The sequence below is a fragment of the Rousettus aegyptiacus genome, unplaced genomic scaffold, assembly GCF_014176215.1.
Source record: "Rousettus aegyptiacus isolate mRouAeg1 unplaced genomic scaffold, mRouAeg1.p scaffold_m13_p_10, whole genome shotgun sequence".
Lineage (NCBI taxonomy): Eukaryota > Metazoa > Chordata > Mammalia > Chiroptera > Pteropodidae > Rousettus > Rousettus aegyptiacus.
Window position 1 is genome coordinate 45695022 of NW_023416285.1, and position 9462 is coordinate 45704483.

Below are 9462 nucleotides of genomic sequence, written 5' to 3' on the forward strand. Positions count from 1 at the left end.
TAGGTATTGCCTCATCCAGAAGGCTGTCTATATGCTTCTTATTTAGACTGTCAAATAACCTTGTGAAAATTTCTAGCATACTCTTTATTTTCTTTAATTAAAATCATTTAATTATCTATTATTACTACTGTATTCTGAGTTCACAGAAATTCTTCGAAGTGCTCAGAAGCAGGCGAATTTACCAAAAGTCAAATCACTGAAAACAAATCATTGAAAGCCAGTTAGCCTTTTGGTGAATTATCTTAGAATTTAAACTTCTGGAGAGTAAAAGCCTTATATTAATAACTGTAGTGTCTTGAATTCGTAGTCCTATGCTGAGGAGAGCAGGCATTCAATAAATGATCTTCCCAATATAATTTAATTATCACTTCCTGTATGTCTCCTAATGTTGTTAATTTTAACAACAGTGATTATCTTTTTTTTTTGTTTCCAACAGTGCGATTTTAGAAGAAGAGTCAATATTCTGTAGGAATAATGAAGATGTTTTGTATGTCAAGATGGTGATTCTCTTTTCTAAAAATATTAAACCAGTTTCCTATCCCTTTTCTTTTTATATGACTCCCACTTCAGCCCATATAATTTGCATTTTCTTTGGCTGAAAAGTCCCAAAGCCCAGGAGGACATTCTGAGAACTTTCATGTGGTTATCATTTCTGGGAAAATCATGTCCCTGTCATCCATATGTTTGGCACATGTGTCTCACTCCTTCGCCGAGGGCTTTGGGATGACACTGTTGAGAGATAATAAAATTTTCATTTTCAAAATATGAAAAAATAAGCAAATCATAGAATGGAGACACAAACATTGGAATAGCCTTAAAGAATCGTATCAAAAATAGGGAAGTTGTTCAGACTACAGGAATGTTCATGGTCTAAAGATGATCTATAGTGTTTATTGCATTATATGTTATAGAGAGACCCAGATGATATTACTGCATCAGATTTTTATTATGACTGCTTTTCAAGATGGTAACATATTTTCTCCTTAGTACCATAATTCAACAAAATTAGTTTAAAAAATCTACAGCATTCCTTTTATAGCAGATCAGATATGTTGTTATACCAGGTCTTTAAACTGGTCAAGAGGAAATGACATAAATGAATGTGTTTTCTACACTTATTTATTTATTCATTCTCTTATTCAACAAAGTTTCTTGAGTATTTATTTAGTCCAATAACCCGAATTCAGTACATTAGGGGTTAAAATATAAAAGTCGAAATTTTTATTCTTGAAAAGCTCATAGATTTAATGAGAACAAAGCAACATTTCTTCATAAAGAGAGTAGAAGGAAATAAAACAAAGTTGAGAGACATAAACAATTGTAAGAAAAAAAAAAGCACAGAAGAGAAAAATGATTCATTTTCAACTAAGGAAATCACAGGAAGCCACATGGAGGAGATGGCAATGAATTTCAAATTTCAAAGACAACTAAGATTTCAGAAAGTGGAGATGAAAGGAAGCACTTTCCAGACAAAAGATGTGCAAAGGTACAGTGGTAAGAAAGTGAAACACTGATTTGGGGACTGGCTTATAGACATTTCATAAGTGAGTAATGGTGAAAAGAAATAGTGGAAGATGTTTACAATGAAATTATAAGAACTTTTGTAGGTAAAATTGAGTCATTTAATTATCCCTGGCAGGCAAAGAGTTGTTGCAAAGTGTTTTGAGTTAGAATAAGGGAGTAGTGATATTCTTAGATTGATTAACCTAGCAGTGCATGAGTATTCACTTTCTATTGCTGCTGTAGCAAATTACCACATACTTAGTGGCTTAAAACAACACAAATTCATCATCTTACAGTTCTGTGGGTCAGGACCGAAGTGTGGGTATGACTACATTCTTTCTCGAGGCAGTGGAGGAGAATGTTTCTCTACCTTTTCCTTGACTTTTTCAGCTTCTAGAAACTATTTATATTCCTTCTCTCATGGCCGACATCCTCCATCTTCAAAGCCAGCAACGTTACATCATTCTGATCCTTTTTATTTTCCCACAGTGTCCTCAGATCATATGAAAAAAGCTTCCCTGATTTTAAGAATTTGTGATTAGGTTGGGTCCATCTACATAGCCCACAATGCTCTCCCCATCTCAAGGACCTTAACTTTACTTACATCTGCAAAGTCCCCTTCTGCAGTGTAATAGGTTCGGAGGATTAGGATATGGATATCTTTGGAAGCCCAGATTCTGTCTTCCACCATGTAGATCGATTAAAACTGGGAGGAGACTGGTCTTGAATAACTAATTCAGTGGCTTTTGATCTGGCCTAGGGGGCGGACAGTACAGAATGGAGATAGGGCAATAACCCTGAGAATGTAAAGAAGGGGTTGGTGTAGGATCGGAGATTTAATAGACAGTCTCTGGAACAAAGCGGAGGTTCCTGGGTATTGAAGGATGATATCAGCAGGTATAGAAATGTCTAGAGAGTAAGGACAAAGTTTAGAAAAAAAATCATGAATTTCATTTTGAATTTATTGAACCTGATATGCCAGTGAATTATTCAGGCAGAAAAACTCAACAGGCAGTTGGAAACATGTAGCTTAATTTTGAGAGAAAGACTGAGACACAGAAATATCATAGCAATGATATAGGCCCCTGTGTCAGGGGACTTTATGTGTACCCCTATTGACTGTGTGATAAAACGTCCTTATATAACATTCATTATAAAAGTGAAAAACAGATTGCATCTTGTTAAATGAATACAATTAATGGAGCAAAATTGGTAGTACATATAAGTTCTAATTTATAATATATTCACATTTTGTCAGATTTCACACTAAAATATAAAAATATAACTTGGCATTTAGCATTTTCTCTCCAAATTTCATTATGTTTAGTAAATTTCTTTGACATTTACAAAAAGTAGTTACATTGTCTCAAAGAAACATTTCAAAATAGCAAAGATTGTTACCTCAGTGTAATATCAGGATATAGAGGTTTGCTTTAAAAAATGCTAACAGTTGAGATTGGATCATCTGTATTTAATTTTGAAATTTAGTCACCTTTTTTTCCTGGCCCTTTGCCCGTGTTGTTCTGCTATTTCCTACTGATGTTCCATGGACGTTAATAGAACATCAGGATATGTTTTACATTGGGTAATAGGAAGAATTCTGCAATATTTAATATTGGACAATAGGAAGAATTCCGCCACAATATTTTATTGCAAGGAATTGTTTCAGGTTTTATATCGATTAATTTTAACAAAAATGGATATTATTATCCTTACTTTTTATGTGGAAAAACTGAAGCTTGAAAAATTAAATCGTGATTTACTTTTAAAAAATTAGCTAAAATGTGAACAAACTGCCACACAAATTCAGGTCTCTTGAGTCTGAATCATGCTCTTTATAGTATACTACAGTTGTCTCTCAATCTTAGAACCACAGTTTAAAATTTAGGATAATGCTATTCTTGGTTGTTTCTTTGTCTATCATCTGTGTTCCCAGTGGAAGGTAAGATCCCTGAGATCAGGGGCTATGGCTCTGTTGGTTACTGCTCCAGTCCCAGTGCTTAGAAGAGTGACTGGCACACAGTAGATGCTTAATAAGTATTTGTTTTCGTTTTCTAGGCATGTCACTGTATGCGGCAGTTTCAGATGCAGGTACTCTGAGTTGCGTGCTGACTCTCATCAGGGGATAACTGAAGGAGTGATCACAAATGAGTCCTAAACACACATGAGTGGGAGGTCCATGGACAGTATTCTAAACCGTTTGACAATGCTCAGAGAATTATGAAATGGTAGAGTTGCACAACTGAAGAAGGGCCCAGAGTGGTTAAAGAATTTACTCAAGTAAATTGCAGGGGATAGAACATCAGAAAATGAAGTTGGATCTTTTAAGGCTAAGGCTGGTGAAGGGTTCTGGGATGTGTTGGCATGTATAATGTGGGAGAATGAGGCATACTTTGCATTATAACTATAGCTGGATAATGTGTTCATAAATTTTAAATATGTATTAAAACAAACAATATGCAGTTTTTTTCAACCATCTGTGGAACGTTAAATTAAAAAATAAAATAAATTGTAAGCTAAGTTAGAAAGAAAACATCAATAAAACCCCCAATGTAGGAACTGTAAAGGCAAGATTATTTGGCAATAAAGCAATATATTTAGAAATCATGTTCACAAGCGTAAATAAAAATAATTAGCGTTCTCTGAAATTAAAAAAAAAACTAACAAAAATTTTCGCTAAAGGCAAATGTAAGCCTACAAGCATAGAGTTTTGATAAAATAAGAAAAATGAAAACAATAGTTCTCCAAATCTGTTGATTGTGGCCAAAGTTCTTAGAAGAAAAGACTTTGCTAAGTGGTTTTATTATTTTTACAAGGCAGAATTAAAATTAATGACTAATCACATCTTAAGTTTGGGAAAATAAAAAAACGCACCTAAAAAAAGTATGGAGATGTATACGAAGAATTAAAACAGAAAATTAATTAAAAAGTGGAATCATAATTAATTCAAAATTAAAATGGTAGGTTCTTTAGAAACCGATGTCTTTTGAATGTAATTATGAGAAGAGGTATAACACAAATTTTAAAAATGGAAATTAGACATTTGATATCACAAAAAGTATCATGGGGATATATTGCAAAAGAAACTATGTACTATTATATGAAAGCATATACAAAATTTTTAATAAAATAAATTATTTTCAGAGAAATGTTTAACATTCAAAATTGGCTCAAGAAATAGAAAGCATGAATTTCTCTCATAAAGATAATATTTTTCTTCCTTCTGAAAAGCTTTGAGCCATGTGGTTTTACAATTGAGATATGCCAAACTTTAAAAAAAAGATTATCCAAATTCTACATAAATACTTTTCTGGAATATGATAAAAAGCAACTTAACTTTAATCATTAAAAACACTTGTTAAAGATAGTATTAAACAACTATATACTTTAAGGGAATGAAAAGTCACAGACTGTGGAAAATATTTGAAAAACTTATATCTAATAAAGGACTTTGGTCCAAAATTTACAAAGAACTCTTAAAATTCAACAACAACAAAACAATTCGATTTAAAAAAATGGGCAAAATATTTAAACGGATCCTTTACGAAAAAAGATATACAGATGGAAAATAAGCATATAAAAAGATGCTCAACATATGTTGGCAGGAGATTACAAATTAAAACAACAATAAGACACCTATTAGAATGGCTAAAATCTAAAACACTGACAACACCAAATATGGACAAGAATATAAAACAATAGGAACTGTCATTCATTGCTGGTGGTAGAGCCCCTTTTGAAGACAATTTGGCAGTTTATTTCAAAGCTAAATGTAGTCTTACCATACGATCCAGCAATCACTCTCCTACATATTTACTCAAATGAATTGAAAACCTATGTGCACACAAAAGCCTGCACACAGATGTTTATAACAGTTTTACTCATAATTGTCCAAACTTGGAAGCAGTTAAGATGCCCTTTGATAGACGAATTGATAAGCAAACGATTGTAGATCCATACAATGGAATATTATTCAGTGATAGAAAAAGAGACAAGCTATCAAGTCATGAACAGACATAGAGGAAACTTAAAAGTATATTGCTAAGTGAAAGAAGCCAATCTGAAAAAGCTGTATGTTATATAACTCTAACTATGTAACATTCTGGAAAAGGCAAAACTATAGAAACAGTGAATAAGATAAGTTGTTACCAAAGGTTAAAGAAGGCATGGGGGAGAGATGAGCATGTGGGACACAGGGAGTATGTAGGGCTTGGTGTTTGAATGATTGCTTTGATACTATAATGGTGGACCCAAAATAGTAAGCATTTGTCTCTCATCAGGAGATAACTGAAGGAGTGGTCACTAAGGGGTACTAAACTCACATAAGCAGGAGGGAACTGCACACTATTCTTAACTATGTTTGACAATGGTCAGAGAATTATGACATGCTAGAGTTGCACAATGGAAGAAGGTCCCAAAGTAGTTAAATATAGCATACTAGGACAGAATAGCTAACAAATACAGCATACTAATGCAAGATGTTAATAACAGGGGAAATGGTACATGTGGGGAGATGTATGGAAATGAACAGTACTTTCTGCTTAAGTTTTCTGTAAACCTAAAACTTATCTAAGAAAATAAAGTCTATTGATTTACAATATTATGTAATATTCAATATCCACTGTCCATAAATAAAGTTTTAATGGCAAAGAGAAAAAAACTACATATAGAGAAGGCACTCTCATAAATAGAGTTGCAAAAATATCATATAATACATGAGCAAAACAATTTGGACAGTTTATTAAAGAAATCATTCAAGAAGCATTTTTACCTGAAATGCATCTCAAAATTTATACACATAGCATATCATATAACTTGATTTTACTTATGATAATAATTTCAATTGATAACAAAATTGCATTTGGAAGGAAACATTGAAATCCATTCCTGATTAAATCTCAAAACGCAACTAAGAATGAGTGAATATACTTCATAAAAAATTAAAATATTAATATTAAACCAAGAGACAATATTACACAATAGTTTTTAACAAAGTACTTCCAGAATTTCTCCTTATTCTTTGTTTACTTAGCCTTGGACATCAACTCTTCCATGGATTCTAGTACGTTCCTTGTTCTACTTAAATGTGTGAGATTTGTTTTTTGTGGCTTGCACATAATAACAAAAAACCTCAAGTAATGCAGACAGTAGATGTTTCATGGTGAAAAATGGGTGTGGATCAGTGGACAATTTGGGAGCTTAGGTTAAGTGACTTCATAGAGCTCTTTTTACTTTGGTACACTTCACAGTCAATATAATATGTCACATTTTGAGTCTCTAGGAGAATGCTATGGCATGCAATTTCACAATGTTATTCAATCACAGAAAGTTTTTTTGGCAGATTCATTAAAAAGACTAGTGTGTCACAGAACACACTTTGGAAAATACTTCCCTAGTGGTATTCCCAATAAACCAGCTCTCGTGACTTAATATGATTCTGGAAAGTCTTGGCCAATTCATGTAGTATCTGCAACAAGCTATTGGTAGCTGCAATGAGTGGGAAATTCATTCACAATAGCAGAAGCAACAGCAACAACTATAAAAACATCCCTTAGATTCCTTGTCATTCCAAGCTGGTAAATTTATTGAAGAAAGTGCTTACTCACTGTTATGTCTTGAAGGAGTATCTGGCTTTCAATGGGAGTCACCACTGAGCTGATCAAGAAGGGAAGTTTTCGGTGGTGAGATGTCCAGTTGAAAGAAAGCACAAGGAGCCAACATGAGAATGAAATAGCAGGCACCAACTTTACTGCAGGGAGCGTGTGTTTCTGCACTAGGTGAACACATGGGCTTTATATATGTCAGAGAACAATAGTGGTGTTCTGCCACACATCCATGATACAATAAGCTAAGTTATACTTATATAAGTTAGGCACCCTACTACATTAATGTAACATTCTAAATCTGGAGTCCTATCCCTAGCCATGAGCCTGGATCACAGCCAGACCTGGGACCCACAACGGATCCTTCATAAATGAATGGGTAGTTATTTCCTTTTAATTCCCTTGAGATTAAGCTAGTTTATGGTTACTGTCTATTGTTAAAATCACATTATTCTAGGAGATATAATAAAATTGAAGAGGCTGGTTATATATTAAGCAGTTTGACTATATAATTGCTTATCCAAGAAAATTGTGTTGTAAAACATACAAACAGACTATATTCATCCAGTCAACATTGCCACTGCTCCTTTTGTCACCACTGCTTTTTCTTCTGTTGTCACCCCCAGTGAAAAGAGGAAGAATGAATTGCTACTCCAATGACTGAGCACCCGAGCATCTCAGACTTCTCCCTTCCCTCTCTCCTGCACTATCTCCCTACCCCAATTGAACTAAATGCATTGTTTTGTTGCACAATTACCTTTTCTGAAGATTCTCATTTGTTCCCAAGGTTATCATAGTTGCCATAATTATTGGGAGAAGGACTGCACATCCTGACTATTTCAGATTTTACATTTTAGTGGGGGCTGGACTCCTGATTAAAGCTGAGTCAAGTGTCCCTTCTCTGAGATTCTGGACTTGGGAAAAAGAGAATGGGAAAGGAAGAAAAGGAAAGATAGAGGGAAGTAGGGTAAGAGGGAGGTGGAGAGAAAGAATGAGAGAAGGGGAAACAGAGGGAGTGTGGAGAGAGATGTGTGTGTATCTGGAGAAACAGGCTGTTTTGTCAGAAGAGAATAATGATGAGGAGAGGAACACAGTAATGAATAAAGTAGGAGTTCTCAAAGTGTTCAAGGCTTTGATTATGATTATTTTTGGGATGCAGACATATTCCTTTCTTTAGTTCTGACACCTCTGTGTTTTATAATAAAGGTTCAAATTAGATTTCCATCACTTGCAACCAGAATTTTGGATACTACACGTAAACTATCACTTGGAGAAAATTATACTTAACCTGCAAGGCTATTCCGTTTAGTTGAAGGAGCCTATAAATAGATTAGAAAAACAGCAAGAAAAAATCATAGATGTTTTGGATTTTGAAGGAACCTCCAAAAGCCAAAGTCTGAGAGATAAAGTGATTTGGCCAATTACCAACATTAGCTTGCCAAAGAGTCTGGTTCTTAATGCTCTTTACTCTTTATTGCATTGCTCAATTTCTTGTTTAATTTCCTTTTGGTCAGCTAGCTCATTCTTTGGTCCTGTGTGTTTGGCCCACTGTCCTTCTGCTGATTCTCACAGACATTTCACATATTCCTTTTCCTTGGCCCTGCATTCGACCATTAGCTTCAGGTTAAAATTACTTTCTTAATGTAAGTAATTTTAAGTAATATGTAAGTAATATGGACTCAGGCATAACAGTTCTCTAATTGCTCTCTTCTATATAGGGTAAAAGTCACCTTAATGAGCTTACATGAAGGGAATTTCCAATTTCCGATGATTGCATTAGTTTGACCTTAGAACTGTGACCACAGAGCAAGGCAAGATATAAGAGATATGCTCAATACAATCAGATGTCATTTAAATATTTATAGGAATTGTGGCTCTGCTGATAGAAGGAATATAAGACAATTCAGAAATAGAAGGAAAGCTTATATAGATTAATTCAATATCAATTAATCTAGGTAGGTGCTGCAAACTCATATCAGACTACAAAATTAGATAATATGACATTGCATCAAAGCTCTCAGAAAACGAAGCCACCCATATTTAAAAGGCATGATATTAGAATCTTCAGAGGCCTAGACTTAGCTTTGGCATTGGCAGAGAGGGTCTAATCATGAGAAAAATGCCCTGGATATTCGAGGTCCGCATCCCATATTATGGGCTGAACTTTGTCCCCCCAAAATTCATAGTTGAAACATACTCTCCAGTACCTCAAAATGTGACTGTACTTTAAGTTAGGACCTTTAAAGAGGTAATTAAAATAAAATGAGGTCATTAGGGTAGACTCTAATTCAATCTGATTGGTGATCTCTTAAGAAAAAGAAATTTTGACATTTGGAAAGACATCAGGGATGCCTGC